This window comes from Maniola hyperantus, chromosome 14 (assembly GCF_902806685.2).
Source record: "Maniola hyperantus chromosome 14, iAphHyp1.2, whole genome shotgun sequence".
Classification (NCBI taxonomy): Eukaryota; Metazoa; Arthropoda; class Insecta; order Lepidoptera; family Nymphalidae; genus Maniola; species Maniola hyperantus.
Genome location: NC_048549.1, coordinates 2,424,405 through 2,442,404, shown reverse-complemented (window position 1 = coordinate 2,442,404; position 18,000 = coordinate 2,424,405). Strand labels below are relative to the sequence as shown.

Here is an 18,000-nt window from a genome sequence, read left to right as displayed (position 1 = left end):
AACAGGATCTCGTTTTACTCCTTGGGTACGGAACCCTAAAAACCATAAAAAGCTAACCAAGGATCAAGCATGCGTAAGTCACCTAATCTTAATCTTGGAAGTCAGCCCTCAGTTTTTGACGTGCCGTATCAATCATTTCATTCTCAGAACCATTCAGAACTTGATCCTTCTGCGAAAATATCCTGACATATTTTGTTGACTTCTTCCGTATAGAATTTACTAGCTAATTTAAAAATACTTTTCATAAACCCTTTTCGTGCGCTTGATTTCGGTGAAAATCGTCGTGTTCTCACCTTTCTCATACAATATCAAGTGAAAAGCAAATAGGTTACCCACGTGCGCTGCCCATTTCGATCGAGCGTACTGCGCCACCCTAACATTATAATTTGAATAGAATTTATTCGCATAAAGAATCGGCCCGGCACTCCACTGCGGAAACCTAGCCAGCATTCTTGCAAGTTGCAACGATTCCTTGAAGACATGATTTGTGCAGCTAATTATTGTTGAATTATTAAGATACGAGTTAAATAGCGTCTGTAATTAACATAGGCATTTGAAACGCTTAAAATTAAGTGTATTTATCTGCTAATATAATAAATTCCATCCAGAGATAAGTAATTTAAGACGTTCATGATTTAAAATATGATGATACTAGATAATGCCCGCGACTTCAACCGCGTGGGTTTAGGTTTTTAGAAATGTCGTGGAAATATCCATACTAATATTATTAATGCGAAAGTGTGTCTGTCTGTCTGTCTGCTAGCTTTTCACGGCTCACCCGTTCAACCGATTTTGACGAAATTTAGTACAGAGATAGCTTGCATCCCGGGGAAGGACATAGGCTACTCTTTATAATAAAATCCCGCAAACTATTTTGGACTTACCTTTGCACAAGTTTAAAAAATCTATTAAAAATATGCTCCTGAAAAAAGCATATTACACAATTGAAGATTATCTAAATGATAAAAGAGCGTGGATTTGACCTGCAGCTCGTTCCAGCAACGCACAAGACTGCAAATACTATTTTATGCATGGCATAATCTTGTACCTATGTCAAATATTTGAAAAGAGCAACCGCCGAGTTTCTTGCTGGTTCTTCTCGTTAGGAAAGGCATTCCGAACCAGTGGTAGATGCATCCGACTATTTGAAAGTACTTGTAAAAGTATATTTGAATAAAAAGATTTTTATTTTATTTTATTATTTTATCCCGGAAAATTAAAGAGTTCTCACGGGATTTTAAAAAAAACCGAAATCCACGCTGACGAAGTCGCGGGCATCATCTAGTACAAAATAAAAAATAACAGAAAATATCTCGGCCTCAGGCATTCCGAACCAGTGGTAGATGCATCCGACTATTCGTAAGTACTTGAAAAAGTTTATACGAATAAAAAAGATTTTTATTTTTATTTTATTTTTTATATTTCAGATCGGATGAGTGCGTAACCGCTATTAGTTAAGTAAAATAGGGGTCTGAATTTTAAGTAATCCACGGGGACGAAGTCGCGGGCATAAGCTAGTTAGTTAATATTTTCATTTTCTTATCAATGATCTTCAATTCTAAATTATCCATTAGCCAATAATCGCATGATGTTATCACTTATCAGTTTCGACAAACAGTTTGCCAGTTTTGTTTTGTTCCTCGAATTACAAGCTTTTAGTGATTGAATACTCTGCTCACCATTATATGAAGCCATAACATTGACTGCATGTAAACATAAATCGATTATTATTAACTGCCTCTGATTGTATCGAGAAACAGCCTCGCACTGCATCATAAAGGCACATCCACACCTGCGCACGCGCAGCGTACGTACACGGAGCGTAGCGAGCCGCTGTGGACACATTTTGACAAGTTCGATAGTCATCGATTCACGGCATGATCAGTTTAGAAATTTACAATTATTATACTCTGTAAGAGCTTGGACTAGCCTAAGAAAATAAATAAATTGAATAATTATTATGAGTCAGGCGGTCTTGCGCGAGGTTTACCGTTCCAAACCAGCTGCTGTGAAGGCCCGTTTAGGGATATAACTTAAGTATACAGGATGTAACCAGAACGCTAGCAAAAACGAAGACAGGTGATAGTACTGATGATTACTGATATGATACCACAAAAAAAAACGCGAAAAAATATAACAAAATATCCTAGATTTTGTAAAAGTTCACGATATATAGCAAATAAAACATCTGACTGACTCTAGAGGTCAAAGAACGTTGCGTAAATAGGCCACTCGGAGTGAGTGCCGCGTCGTAGGTGGGGTTATTGACCCCAGTTTTGCACGCTATACATTGCGCTTTTGAAAAATACTAAATTACTAAAACTACAAAATGAGGAAAATGGTTATTGGTATTGGATTGTGGTTAGGTAGTATAACAATAACGCTAAGTTTTGCTAGCGTTCTGGTTACACCCTGTATGAGTATGACATACTTATGAGATTACTGCCATATTAATTCCTGGTTAGCCCACTTCTATCTTAGACTGCATCGTCACTCACCGTCGGGTGAGTTCGCACTTGCCAACTTGTCATCAAATAAGGAAAAGAAAGACCTCGTAATAATTACCTACATCCCACTACGAATATGTCATCGTACAATCGTACGTAAAAGTGTGTTCATGTTTCGTGATGCACAATAGATAGATTGCATGGTGCGTGCGCGTGCGCAGGTGTGAATGCACCTTAATGTTCTTTCCATTTATTTCCTCTTTCTGCTCCCACCACGCGCTAAGAAAATGGCCGACACTAAAGTCAGTGTTGCGCGTGATTGCGAACGCATGCGCGCGTTCTCGCGGCCATCTTTTAAGATATAAACGAAAACTAACGAAATACTAAAAACTATAATCCCGAACTGTTATCACGAATTCGATATTCAAATCAGTGAGAGTGACAGTTTGTTCGTTTTTTGTCTGTGGTTTTTGTTTTTTTTTATAACTTAGCGGCCTTAGACAGTGCATTGTTTGCTTTGTTGACCTGAAACAGCTGTCAAAATATTATTCAGATTTTTCAAGGTAAGTTCAGTCTTTCATCCGTGATGTTCAATCACTTTTTTGATACAATCCTTGGACGTTATAAACTTAAGTTTCAATTTGAAAGGTTTTAAATGAATTTTCCCGGAAAAAGAAAATATGTACGGGTTTTTCCAATTGAGAAGAAGAAGAATCTAAGAAGTTAAGGTCTCCATTACATTTTACTAAATGATAGTATGTATGAGAATAGAGTAGGTAGGTATTTAATTACTTTCTATTTCTCGATTCTATTGAAATGTTAAACACGTGGACTTAATGTTTACTTAATTTAAGTAAGGACATAACTTTAAAATGGTTTTTTATTTATTTATACTTATATGTTTACCGCGCACTTTAGCTGCGCTCAACGCGCTACTGAAGGAGTCCCCTCGCTGTGACATATTTGCTGACAAATGGGCTGACCTCATGGGTCAGATCTTGCACTTTTGTGAAAATTTATAATTTTGCTTTTTAAAATTTATAATTTTAACAATTTTTGTAAGTATGTTTATGTTAGTTTGTTCTCGTAGTTTAATTAGTGTAATTGGCTTTATGGCCGTTCTAATTAAATAATAAATAAATAATAATAATAATGTTTGGATTACCAAAAGTAAGTTAGATAAAATAAGCAACTTATCAAAAACTTTAGTGATGTAGGTACCTACCTAATATGTGTAACTCTAGGTACCTAGTCCTACTTTTTTCAATGTTTTTGCTTTAGCGCGGGGGCTTTGCGGGAGTGGGGAGCGTTCTCTCCCCGATTGCCATCTCAACCTGTCGCCTACCTACTATAGCTACATACCTACAACCTACACCTATTAGGTGCATAGTTCTATCTATGAGTGTGACTTATCACTGTATTTGTGTAGAGAAAAGTTAGGTTTTTACCTATCATCATCATCGTCATCATCATCATCGACCGATAAACGTCCACTACTGGACATAGTTCTCTTGTAGGGACTCGCCACTGTCTTGTGCCGCCTGAATCCAGCGGTTCCCTGCGACTCGTCTGTCCGTCCGTCCACCTACCTATAAATTAATGTTAGCCAAGTTCTATGTACCTACATTTAAAAAAATTGGCTACGTAGGTAGGTATATTACGTTATTGTTTTGTTTAACATAGTTAATGAATCGGAACTATATTAAACACAATGTTAACTTCGTAATAAACAATACGTATTTGTGTCAAGGAACCGGCCTGAAATTTACGCATTGTCGTAAACTACATTTTGTATTTCAACGCATAAAAGTAGTAGTATAAATCTTGTGTATAAAACGTATAACAAAAATGTAGGCAAACTGTAGAATAGGAATAGTTAGATACCAACTGTACGCGAGTGATCTAGTACCTACCTAGTATAAAATTTTATTACAACAACACACAGTAACATCCCTACCTACTTAAATATAAAAGGAAGAAGAAAGACAATTATTATTGTACTAGGGTGCAAAGACGGTATTATCACTAAAGTGATTTTAATTTAAAAGCATCTTGAGCGTATGAAGCTAGTAAAAGGTTTAAGAAATTGATGCATCAAGCTCGATAAAAGTTAAAATAAAAGAAAGCTAATTCAGTAGGCTATTACAGGAGCCAATTAAGTTTCCACGTATTTGTTGAGATGACAGTATTTTAGGTGGGAGTCCATTCTGATTCTAAATTATTAAAGTAAAAAAAAACCGGCCAAGTGCGAGTCAGGCTCGCGCAACGTGGTTTCGATTTTTTTTTCGACATTTTGCACGATAATTCAAAACTATGATGCATAAAAATAAATAAAAATCGGTTTTAGAATGCACAGGTCAACCCTTTTCAAATGATACCCCACTTGATATAGGTAGTTATCTTACTTCGAAAATTGAAAATACTAGTTTTAGTTCATGACCACAATTTAATTTTTTTTGTGAGATGTAAGCACAAATTTACGGTTTTCAGATTTTTCCCCGAATGTCTGCTAGACAACAAAGTGATCCTGTAAGGGCTCCATTTTTCCTTTTGAGGTACGGAACCCTAAAAACATTAAATTAAAACTAAAATAAATTGAATTAATTCTAAAACGTCATCGAGACCACCACAGCGAGGCATTGTACCCCAGATGTTGGCAGCATTAAGTAGGTACCTCTTTAGATGGCCAAACTAATTCTTTGTTCAAGGTAGCTGCCAGTTCTCGGGTTCCCGGTTGACTTGATAAACAAAAATATAACAAAAGATAATTACTAATTAGGTATGTACCGTACCATAAACGAGATACAGAGGACCGCTCCCTGCCATCAAGCCTTACTGCCAGTTAAGATAAATTAGGTACCTACCTAGTACCTAACTGTGTTGATAACAAACCAAAAGCGCCGAAATTTCAAACACGGTGAACAGTTAGTGGGATGCGATGGCAGGTGGTGGCGTGGTGTGGTGGCAGATGGTGGCAGCGACCCGGAACGGTGGTTGCCGTCAAACGGTAACTATTGTGCGTCTGTTTGTGACGCTACTGCGCGTCTCTTGACTAACTAGTGCGAATTACTACGACTAGTGGTAACTCTTCTAGTGTACAGTGACTTTACGTTTCGTTAGTTTTCGTAATAAATAGTAATTCGCTACGTCCGCAATCCTAAGGGGGTGTAGGCGAAGTTATTCGCAACCAAATGGCCCCCAATGATGATTTGCCTACGAAAATGTCAACCATTTTCGAGTAATTTGACTTTTTGTGTTTCTCAGAAGAATTTGCGGTATGCAGCTTTGAAAATATATAACAAAACAAAATACATAAAATTTTTGGAAATGATCATGAAAAATGAAAAAAAAAGAAAAGGTGACTGACTAACTGATCTACCAACGCACAGCTATATAAAAATGAAAAAACGCGTTCTTTGTGGGAATGGAACGCAAGAACGCAAGCGTTCACTCTGACCGGCGCGGTCTGACAGTGCCTGCTGTCTGCGTGACGCTATAATAGACGTTACAAAGAACGCAGAACACAGAACGCAGAACTCAGAACGGCTGAACAGAAAGAGTCTGCGTTGGCTCCAAATCCACGCGGAACGAAGTCGCGGGCAACATCTAGTGATGTGATAAAGGAATTTTTTATTAGCATCCTAAACTAAATTAGTGTGACAGCCCTTTGCCTTTGAATCGATACAAAAGTACAACGCGTTGTCACACTAATAATAATTGTGCTTGGGCTGATGTAAGTAGGAAAAAACGTAAAATATACGCAATCATGTTCGCTAAATTACGCTACAAGAAGTCATCTCAGTAATTCCGTGTCTCGTGTCGTAACTGGCACTCGTCACCAAGTAGCTTATTGGCAATCACTTCCGTTCCGGGTCGCTGGCGGCTAGGAATCGCACCTGCCGTTTTACTGTTAAATAATTCACACTAATATTAGCGCCGATTCTGTTCTTTCTCTAAACTAAATTTAGAGGATCTGCATCTTTTTCTTTTGATTACAGCCAACAAAGGAAGGAACATGAATTTTACATTTTAAGACTCTTTTTAGTGCACGCTAAAATTTAAACAATGGGCTCGCGACTGGCAGCTAGAGACGTTTTTTAAATTAAATTTAAAACTGTGAAACTGTGTCTGTCCTTTCCATATAAGAGGATGTGAATACTCTGAAATTTAGGTGTGCTCAGAATCAGTACCATTGTGAAACTCGCTCAGCGAGCTATGGAGTGTATGGTATGGCTTTGTTAGGAGTTTTCCTGAGTAGTGAGTAATGAGATCTGAAATGAAGAGATCCACAGGAGAACCAAGGTCACAGACATAGCCCGAACTATTAGCAAGCTGAAGTGGCAGTGGGCAGGCCATGCCTGTCGTAGAGGCGATGGCCGTTGGAACCGAAAAGTCCTTGAGTGCATGCTCCTTGAAAGCAAGCGTAGTGTGAGATGCCTTCCAGCACGATGGACCGACGATAATATAAAGAGGTTGGCGGGAAGTGGCTGGATGAGGAAGACTGGGCACCGGGTGTAGTGGCGCTCTTTAGGGAAGGCAGTCCAGCTGTGGACATCCACAGGCTAATGGTGATGAATATTGTAAATGCTGTCAGTCTGACTCTTTGTTATTAACTCTTTCACGGTTAAATTAACTGATTTTGTTCCAATTTGTCAAGCGGTTTCAAGAATCCAAAGCGTTAAGACAAGCTTAAGACAATTTTTTTTGAATGAGTAAAAACTCATTTAATAAGCCTAATCAAAACTATCTTTTATCACGACTATGTTGTTCTAGAACACGATCTTGTGCCATTCGTCTCGTCTCATGTGCTTCCACCTACTCAGAATACTCTCTCCGTCGCCCCTTGAGTACAACTCTGAGCTTTCTTATGAGGCGGCTTCGTGACTTGCAGAGCTATTTAGCTCACTGCAGTTCTTCTACAGATCTCCTCGTTTCTGATTTGATCGCGTTGAGATACTCCGCGCATAGCTCTTTCCATCGGCCATCGAGTAGAGCTTTCTTTTGAGGCAGCTTTGCAACTCGTTGAGCTATGTCGCTCACTGCAGTTCTAGATCTCCTCGTTTTCTGATTGGACCACGTAGAGATACTTCGCGCATAGCTTTTTCCATCGCCCATTAAATACTTTCTCTTGGGGCAGCTTCGCGACTCGCTGGGTTATGTAGCTCACTGCAATTCTTCTACAGGTCTCCTCGTTTCTGATTTGATCACGTAGAGATACTCTGTACCTATAGCTCTCCATTGCTCATTGTCTAGAAATCGTTGAACTAAGTCGCTCACTCTGGTCACACTCTCCTCATATCTGATATGATTGCGTAGAGATATCGTCCACTGAGTGAAACTCTGAGCTTTTTATCTGGCACATAGCTATCATGTATTACACATTTTAAGCTACCTTCTCGTAAAATGTGATATTACTCATATAAATTATAAGCAAAATTTAGGACGTCCACCTTCTATGTAATTGGCGGTCGGGGGTTCGAGCCCGGGCAAGCACCTCAAATTTTTCGGAGTTATGTGCGTTTAAGTAATTAAATGTCACTTGCTTTAACGATGAAGGAAAACATCGTGAGGAAACCTGCATGCCTGAGAGTTCTCCATAATTTTCTCAAAGCTGTGTGAAGTCTACCAATTCGCACATGGCCAGCGTAGTAGACTATGGCTAAAATCCTTCTCACTCTTGAGAGGAGACCCGTGCTCTGTAGTGAGCCGGCTGTGGGTTGATCATGATGATGACTCGTGAAGCACAGCCGGGAAGTGGTTTAACACCTTACACCCGACGTTCACGTAACGCAGCCATTACGCAACGATGAGCTCACGTGAGCCAATAAGGAGATGATTGCAAGCACGCTCGAAGCTCAAAAGTCGTGTATACTGGGGACTTCATTACTGATATGATAGCCTTATGCGTAATGACTTTCCCAGGCGCTTGATTATTATGCATCGTAATCACTGAAACTGATATAATACAAGTATTATAGTACTTACTACTTACTATTATAATATTGTATTCTGTGATACTTAATACTTATAAAAGTAGCTACGCTGGAAGAAGTGTGCCATACAAAATGACAGTATTTTTTGGGCAGACTCGAAGCGCCCCACTGAGTACCTATAGGTATTCTTGGAATTAAAGTTGACACTTAGTATCAAATAGTCTTGGTGTTGGCACTATGTCGATAGATACCTCAGCGCGATTACAAATACCTCAGATTAAGAGCTAGCGCTCTTAAGTGCGGTGCGTTTCAAAATCCGTAAATTTGAAGTTAAATCTATCAAAATCCGGTGCGAATTAATTCCGCAGTGAGCGCGCTTCTCTATACTTATAGTCCTATAGTTCACGGATTTTGCGTGGAAAAAACGTTTTACCGTAGTGCGCGCTAGCTCTAACATTGTATCTACCGAGAACGCTCACAGGACGCTGACTGCTGCTATCAGCGCCTAATAAATGGCGTAAATCAAGTTGCTTTAAAAACAGATCGGCAATCCCAGGTTCAGCGTACTTGTATTAATTAGTAGAGGTCAGTGATCGTAATGCATTTTTTAATCGGAATTTTGCTGTTCAACAACTGTTCAACGACTTTGGTCTTCAGGCACTGAGGAATTTCGTACGAGAAAATATCTCGAAGTTATTGATTAACGTTACACAATCAAAATAATTCCTCAGTGCCTGAAGACGAAAGTCTTCAACCAGTGTGTTCATCCCGTCCTCACCTATGGTCCTGAATCGTGGACACTGACAAACGGCCTTGTTCATAAATTCAAAGTCGCTCAGCGAGCTATGGAGATGGCTATGTTAGGAGTTTCCCTGAGGGATAAGATCTGAAATGAGGAGATCCGCAGGAGAACCAAGGTCACTGACATAGCCCAAACTATTAGCAAGCTGAAGTGGCAGTGGGTAGGTCATGCCTGTCTTAGAGGCGATGGCTGTTGCAGCCGAAAAGTCCTTGTAGAACGCATTTAAGCAAGCGTAGTGTGGGACGCCCTCCAGCACGATGGACCGACGATATAAAGAGGCTGGCGGGAAGTGTCTGGATGAGAAAGGCTGAGGACTTTAGGGAAGGCATATGTCCAACTGTGGACGTCCACAGGCTGATGATGATTTTATTTTATTTATTTTTATTTATTGGACACACAAAACAGATTATGATAATAATAATTGTTACTCAATTATTATTATCATAATCTGTTTTGTGTGTCAACCATGCAACAAGCCATGACTTATAAAACTAGTCACTCTCCAAAAAAAAGTGTGTACAAATTACAAAAGCAGTTATAATATAAGTAACGGACGTGTCACTACTCACTATTAAACAATACCTATACTATCATGAAAGAAAACAGAACTTAAAATTTGTTAAGAATCGAACACTAAATAAAGTACTTACATGTTATTGTGATAGTTATAATTATTATACAATAATATATTATGATGATGATGAATCAAAATAAACAACACATTTAAAAAAGTTTGTTGCACCCGCTCACAGAAGGTATGCGTAGAGCTTTAGAATGTGTGTTGACATTACACTGAAGGTCGACCAGTGACTTTTTCTATCTTTTCATCGCAAGTTCATTACATTACATGGAGCCGCCTCTAGTGTCTTAATTTATTGCCATGAGATATTCAACTAGATTATTTTGAGGTTGGAGATCTTGTATCTTTTATGAATGCAGCATAAGGGTCTGCGCACACTGAGCAACAAAATGCTCGAGCCATTTTTGCAATAAAGTTAAATATACATAGGGAGGAACGATCAGCGATTATGAAGTTTAGATCATGGTGGCTTTGGTAAATAACAGTTAACAAACGTGTAAAAATAATATCTGTCCCGGCTGTACTCACGTGTTTAGTCGACGTTAGCCCGACTAGTTTCGAACCCGCGCGCGCGAACGGACTCCCTTGAAAAAGGACCCCGGATGGGTTCGAAACTAGTCGGGCTAACGTCGACTAAACACGTGAGTACAGCTGGGACAGATATTATTTAGAATGGAAATCACTCACGGTAGTTTAAACGCTTAAAAAGGTGTAAAAAATCTTACGTCAAAGTATAAACTCTAATTTTTTTTATATTTTCTTCGGAATAGTATAAGAAATCACGTGATGCATTGCCAGACACTTCGTATAGTGGCAACTCCATGCCAAACACCAAAATGAGTTTGGATCTCAGGTTTCTCCAAATCGTATCGTATAACTAAAAGGACTCACGTATCGTTCTGTTTTATTTTTACAACATCACCAAGTCACCTGCGGCATATCTACTAATTACAACAAGTTATACTTAATAATTCAAAGCCTTCGTCCAGGAATCAGATTTGAAGTCCTCGTAACAGACCGGTTGTCAGCTTTATGGTGCATCATAATATTTTATTTGTTTGTTAACTAGACTAGTTCCTCTGACAACTTGTTTGGTTTTCCAAAAATTCTATATTTTAAAATGCTCTATTGCTTTTTATAGGCTTTAAAGTAAGTAAGGAATGTTCTTAAAATCAACATCGACGTACACAAATCGTAGGCATCCGCTAAGAATGGTTTTTTGAAAATTCAACCCCTAAGGGGGTGAAATAGGGGTTTGAAATTTGAGTAGTCATTGGAGAGAGTACACGAAAAATTTCATTTTTTATTAGGTTAGGTACCTACGGTTTGAATAAAAACAGAAGGCGTCTAGGTTGTTGTCGGGGCATTGACCCGAGTTTTGCACGCTATACATTGCGAGTTTGAAAAAACTACAAAATGAGGCAAATGGTTATTGGTATTGGACGTGCTTGCGTTTACACGCTGTATGTGAGTATTGTAAACTCAACAATAATTCTATTGAAAATATCGTTCGAATTCCTTTAATAATAATTACAATACTACTTTGTACGACTAACGGTCTATTAAATGTAGGAATTTTCTTTGTTTTTCTTGCAACGTTGCCACGTCAACCTCAATAAATACATGTCTATAGTTAATAACACGTTCATTTGTCAGACCGTTTCCTCGTTTTTATGTTTATTATTTATCATATACACTATACAGTGTAGGTAGTAACAATCAATGTCTAAGTAATTATTTTTATTGTACACCTTACCTTGCTTCTGCAGAATCGATTTAGTTTAATCGATAGAAACAGGTGTTATTTGCGGAATTCGATGACTTACAAAGAACAAACAAACTAATAATCTGTGAAAAAAAATCTAGGTAGGTACTGTTAGATTTTATTACTGGTAGGAAAGTAAGTAATGTATATTTTAGTAGGTAAGTAGTGTAGTTTTTTAATATATAAAAGGAAAAGGTGACTGACTGACTGATCTATCAACGCACAGCTCAAACTACTGGACGGATCGGGCTGAAATTTGGCATGCAGATAGCTATTACGACGTAGGCATCCGCTACGAAAGGATTTTTGAAAATTCAACCCCTAAGGGGGTGAAATAGGGGTTTGAAATTTATGTAGTCCACGCGGACGAAGTCGCGAGCATAAGCTAGTTTCAGATAAAAAAAACTCTATCTGCTATCTGTTATGATATTATCATGTTATTATCTAATAAAAAGTGGTGATAGCCCCTAGGGTGGTGAAGGTACTAGGTAGGCTAGGTAGGGCCTTTAGGAGAGGTTAAGACATTTCGGAGCTATGTGCGTTCATTAGCAACCGTGAAGGAAAACATCGTGAGAAAACCTGAGAGAGTTCTTCATAATGTCCTCAAAGGTGTGTAAAGTCTGCAAATCCTAATGATTTTAAGCTTATTTCGTGGTTTAACGACATATATTAATGGGTACATACCACGATTAATTTTTGTTTTTATTTGTCGATATTTGAACCCAAAATTGATAAAAACAAAAATTAATCGTGGTATGTGCCCGTTTTATACATTAAAATATCTGCCAATCCTAATACTAATAACCAGAACTTCCCTCGTTTGGGCCCGAACAGAATACCGGCGTTGTGGTTACAATAAAAAAAAAATCGTGTATCCACACATTAGGCTGAGTTCGGGCCTTTTCGTTGGCACGTCACATTGAAACACCTACCTATTTGTTGTATTAGCTTTTAAGGAATATTTTTTGTAAATATTTGTGTTTATCGTGTGTTGGATCAACCAATTTCATAGACATGTATTTCTATTCTATTCTATTCAATCCACACTTGGCCAGCGTGGCGGTCCATTAGTCCCCACTCCCCTCTCAAAAGTCATATTTTACAAAATGTTATACTTAGGCTATCTCGAGTGGTACTTACAAGAATTAAAATGAGACATAAGCGCATAGTTAAGAAATTGTGTGTATGTACTTAGTACAATATTTTCACATTATAGAATTTTAGTATGCATTTACCCCGATTTACTTTCTCACTAAGCACATTCCCTTTTAGCTCAGTGGTACTCACGCAGTACGCACATTTATTTATTAATCTTGTGTGTACTTAATTACGCGTTAATTGACCGTAATAAACAAAGTTCTTTACTTTTAGGTTCCCGTCCGCTTTCCCCGCCAAAAGAATTACACATAGATAATTTTTTTTTAAAGCATAATATTAGCCATGTTAAATGACTAATATTCCCCTTTCTTCTCCAACTAAGCGTCAAGCTTGTGCTAGGAGTAGGTACGACAATAGTGCAACGGGCGGGGTTTGAACCGTCGATCTTTTGGTTTTCAGTCCACTCCTTTACCCGTTGAGCTATTGAGGCTCTAATATTATTCGTAAATACCCTTTAGATACCCGTGTTAGTAGAACAACGGCGCGCGGGGTACGCTAGAGCTAGCGCGCACCACGGTAAATTTCCGTACGATTTTTGTACGCAAAATCTGTGAACTATAGATTTACATAGAAGCGTGCGCGCACTCCGGAATTAATTCCGCACCGGATTTTAATAGATTTAAATTCAAATTTACAGCTTTTGAAACGCAACGCTGCACCGCAGTGCGCGCTCTCTCTAACTTATGATCATCACTGAATAAACGCCATCAAGCTCATTTGACATTGGTTTGGTTGGTTACACTCGGTGGTGGGTCTGCTTTGGCGAACATTCGCTGGTGGAGTAACGAGTTGTTGGTCCCTTGTGCTCCGTCGTCAGCGGTGGGATGAAGGTGAGGTTTTTTATACCACTGTGCTCCCCTATGGCCGGTGGTATTCATGATGGATTTTCCTCGCGGAAAAAAGGTACCTATAACTATTGTTATAGTTTTACACACCTAGTCACTATAACGTTTTTTTTATCGCTGGGAAATGCGTTAACGCATCCCCCTTTGGAAGCCAGCCAGCGACGCAACCAGCCAGCCAACTGGAAGGAAGGTAGGTGGGACTCGCCGCCTGAGAAGCAATCGGAATACCCACTAAAACCACGCTGCTGCTCGTTGCCTGGCGACTGGGTCACGGGAGCACCGAAGCAATCAACCGCGACCCAGCCAGCGACGTAGGCCGAGGCAGACCGTCCATCGGGGACCCACTCACGTCCCGAACCACACGTCCGAGGCGCACCAAAGATCGCCGAAGAGAAATTATTTGCCATGTTACCGGTGTGCACCGGCACGAATACTGCTCTTCCCGTCGGATGTATCCAAAAGGGACCAGCAGCACGCAGGCACACTGGGAGGTTACCTGGCTGGCACCCCTAGTTACTATAACTTGTAATTTCAGTACAATAAAAGTAAGAGCGACATTGGAAATGAACCGTTAATTTAGCGTAAAGTAAATCGCAATACAATTATCGGTATGCGTTACAGTTAACCTGGGGGCCGTTAACCGGAAAATATAAAAGTAAAAACCGCAACCTTTCTATAGGCCTGCTCTTATTAATGGACTAGCTTATTGCCGCGACTTCGTCCGCGTGGACTACACAAACTTCAAGTCCCCATTTTAAACCTATCCCCGTATTTTAAGCTTATGCCAAATTTCAGCCCGATTCGTCCAATAGTTTGAGATGTGCGTTGATAGATCATTCGGTCAGTCAGTCAGTCACCTTTTCCTTGTATAATATATTTAGATTAACAATAGTGGTGCCTGAGAGTTCTCTATAAAGTTTTCAAAGGTGTGTAAAGTCTACGAATACCACTTGACCAGCGTCGTGGATTATGGACTAAACCCTACTCTATCTGAGAGAAGACCCGTGCTCAGTAGTGAGTGAGTGTGTGAATAACGGTGGAACAGTCAAATAGTGATGGAGTTATATGCTCTACATTGCTAAAAGCTTATCTTAAAGCTCTCCGATATTTTTAAAGATTTTTTAACCTTTTTTCAGGTTCCGTACCTCAAAACGAAAAACGGAACCCTTATAGGGTTACTTTGTTGTATGTCTGTCTGTCAGTCTGTCAATAAACCTATAGAGTACTTCCCGTTGACCTAGAATCATGAAATTTGGCAGGTAGGTAAGCTTTGGAAGGTCATATATCAGACATGAGGGGAAAAAACTGAAGTGGTTACATGACAAGACAAATTTAAATTTAGTGTTCATGAACAAATATTGCTATTTTCACCTTTCAAATCTAGATCACTATACCAAGGGTGTATTGGAAGGAGGAACCGACAAACAAAATACACTTTTGCAGTCGTAAATTGATAGGATTACTCATTTTGTTAATTGTCTAGGTCATATTATAACAAATAGGTGTAGTGTAGGCTGTATTTCAAACACTCTAAGTATTACCTACAGTATCTACATAAGTTGCTAAGTTACGATTAGGTAGGTATAATATGTGACACCGTTTTTAGGGTTCCGTACCTCAAAAGGAAAAACGGAACCCTTATAGGATCACTTAGTTGTCTGTCTGTCTGTCTGTCTGTCTGTCTGTCTGTCCGTCTGTCTGTCAAGAAACCTACAGGGTACTTCCCGTTGACCTAGAATCATAAAATTTGGCAGGTAGGTAGATCTTATAGCTGACATTTGGGGAAAAATCTGAAAACCGTGAATTTAGGGTTAGATCACACAAAAAAAATTAAATTGTGGTCATGAACTAATAATTAGTATTTTCAACTTTTGAAGTGAGTGACTATATCAAGTGGGGTATCATATGAAAGGTCTTCACCTGTATATTCTAAAAAACTGATTTTTATTTATTTTTATGCATCATAGTTTTTGAATTATCGTGCAAAATGTCGAAAAAATACGACTGTAGTACGGAACCCTCATTGCGCGAGCCTGACTCGCACTTGACCGGTTTTTACCTCAGTAGGTAGGTTTAACCTAAATAGGTTAGGGCAATTAGAAAAGGTTAAGGTCGTTAAGTTATGGTAATGCATGGGTTTCCCACGACACAGCTGTAGTTTATCTTATATGTAAGTACACCGGATATGGAGGTGATCATTTTGTCATTTTTCATAGTTTGCATAAAGCAGCCTTGGGTTTTTGGTACACAGTGTTGGTTGTTTGAGTATACACAGATAAAGTTGTCTCAAAACAATCCTAACTTAATATAAAAATCGTAAATTCAAGTGATTTTTAAAAGTTCTTATGATATCATTCTTATATTCTGGCAATACAAGGCCAAGGTTTGTTAGAATTGCACCGCGGCAGCTGGTGGAAAATTCTGGGACCGGGGTGCGCTGCTGCTGCAAGCCGCAGCGCTGGACCGGCCAGGATGAAACAAATAGAAGATCACATTATCACCCTTGCCCCAGTTCTGGCAGACTGCGAAGCTTCAGCACGGACAATACAAGGCCAAGGGTTGTTAGAATTGCACCGCGGCAGCTGGTGGAAAATTCTGGGACCGGGGTGCGCTCGTGCGTATCAGCTTTGCCAAATTTCAGGTAGACTGCAAAGCTTCAGCTCTGGCAACACAAGGCCAAGGATTATGCACTCAATTAGAATTGCGCTTAAATGGCATGGGGTCATGGATGGCTGGCAGCCCGACATTAACGTAAATAGGTATACTTACCACGTTATAGAGAAAAACTACATGCAAATGTTGATAAGTCAGTCAGTCAGTTACTTCTTTTATAATAGGAGAAGAATATACATACTTAACGTACCTATTATTATGTGCCTCATACGGCATACCGCAGCTCTTACGCGAGAACTTTAAATAACAAACGAAAGTCTTTAAATTAAATAAAAAAGACGACTCAAAGAACCAGTTTGAAATGCGTTCACCCGTACACCGTACCTACCTATAGTTATTTATCACTTATGAACCGCCATATTAATATGTATCTGCAAAAAAAATGAAATTATTATAATACAATATGTATCAGTTCTCATGTTCGTAAAGTTCTTCTTTATGCTGGCTGTAAGCGGATTTAAACTTCTTTTCATGCTCTTGTGCATAAAGTGTTTCTTGGCATAAGTCTCGCAAATTGCTATTGCGCTGGAACCATGTCTCATTAACATCGAAATGACGACATTTTGACGTCAGCTGACATAAAAATATACCATCAGCTCGAAACTTCAGTCTAGTGCTGAGTGCTGACGTCACTAAAATGGTGGCCACGCGCATTAGCAATTTGCGGGACTTATATGCATTTTTATAAACGTCTGAGTGGATGTTACCTGTTACCTAAAACATAGGTACATGACATACAAAAATGGACAAAGCATTAGGCATATTTCCAAAAAAAAATGCTATTTTATTCTATTTTATTCGTTTTTTGCAATCAACAGCGATATATACAATATAATTTTACATAATAACAGACTGAAAATAAGGCCAAATAGGATTACAATTTTTTACAGATTACTTAAATAGATATTAATCATAAATTTATAACAGTATGTTAAAAAGAATTTGATACGCCATGTAATATGAGGGTTACATATCTATGGTACAATGTGGCAAAAACCTACAAAAAGGCCGCGGATTCGCAACACCATAAACCCACACGTCTAACGAGTCCGATGCCACTATGATGTCACCACGACCTTCCCAATAAGGTCCGAGGCGAGGCCTTATTAAGTAACTCACTTGTTAAGTGGCCTGCTACGTAATCGTTTACTTGATACTTCCAGGTATAGTAACGAACTTATGAGATGTAATGATACCTTTTTAGGCCTGGTAATAAAACAAGACACCCGTAAGTTTCATCCGTCTATCTGTGAGTCACAGTTATATAATTATGTATAAAAATGAATTATAGGTTAGAGGTTTAGCACAAATTATAGACACCTGTTTCTTTTATTCATTATAGCCAAACGCTTGACCACAATCACACCTGATAGAAAGCTATGATGTGGCCTAAGATGGGACGCATTTACCTAGAAGATGTCTATTCAATCTTGTTTAAAAGATACCCGGGTTGTAATTAGTAGGAAACACATCGTGGAAGAGTATTCCAAACCTTAGCCATGCGTATAGATAAGATGGGAATTGTTTTAGACTTCATTTATGTATGTATGTGAGTTTTTTATTCCATCATAACTTCTAAATACCTGAACAACTTTGGATGTACCTACGTGTCTTACCTGGCTATTGAAAAAAGTTCAATAAGGCAAGGCAGTTGGTTTAATTTTTCCTTGTTACATGCGAACATTTTCCTACCAACTTGAAATCAATTTAAACAATACCACTGCCTAACGAGGCGCTGACTCGTCTCGATTTTCAAGTACCTTGCCCGCTCAATGTGAATCTGGCCTTACTACCTTT

At 38.9% G+C, this 18,000-nt stretch overlaps 1 protein-coding gene across 4 annotated transcripts in view; it reads left to right on the top strand.

Annotated features, from left to right (window-relative positions):
* Positions 1–2,745: 2,745 nt before the first annotated feature.
* The window catches only part of LOC117988577 (uncharacterized), a 109,098-nt gene continuing 93,843 nt past the window's right edge, over positions 2,746–18,000 (top strand). For all 4 annotated transcript variants that reach the window (XM_034975737.2, XM_069502989.1, XM_069502990.1 and 1 more), the window contains exon 1: positions 2,746–3,010. The gene's annotated coding sequence lies outside the window, so the exon portion shown is untranslated. The remainder of the gene's footprint in view (positions 3,011–18,000) is intronic.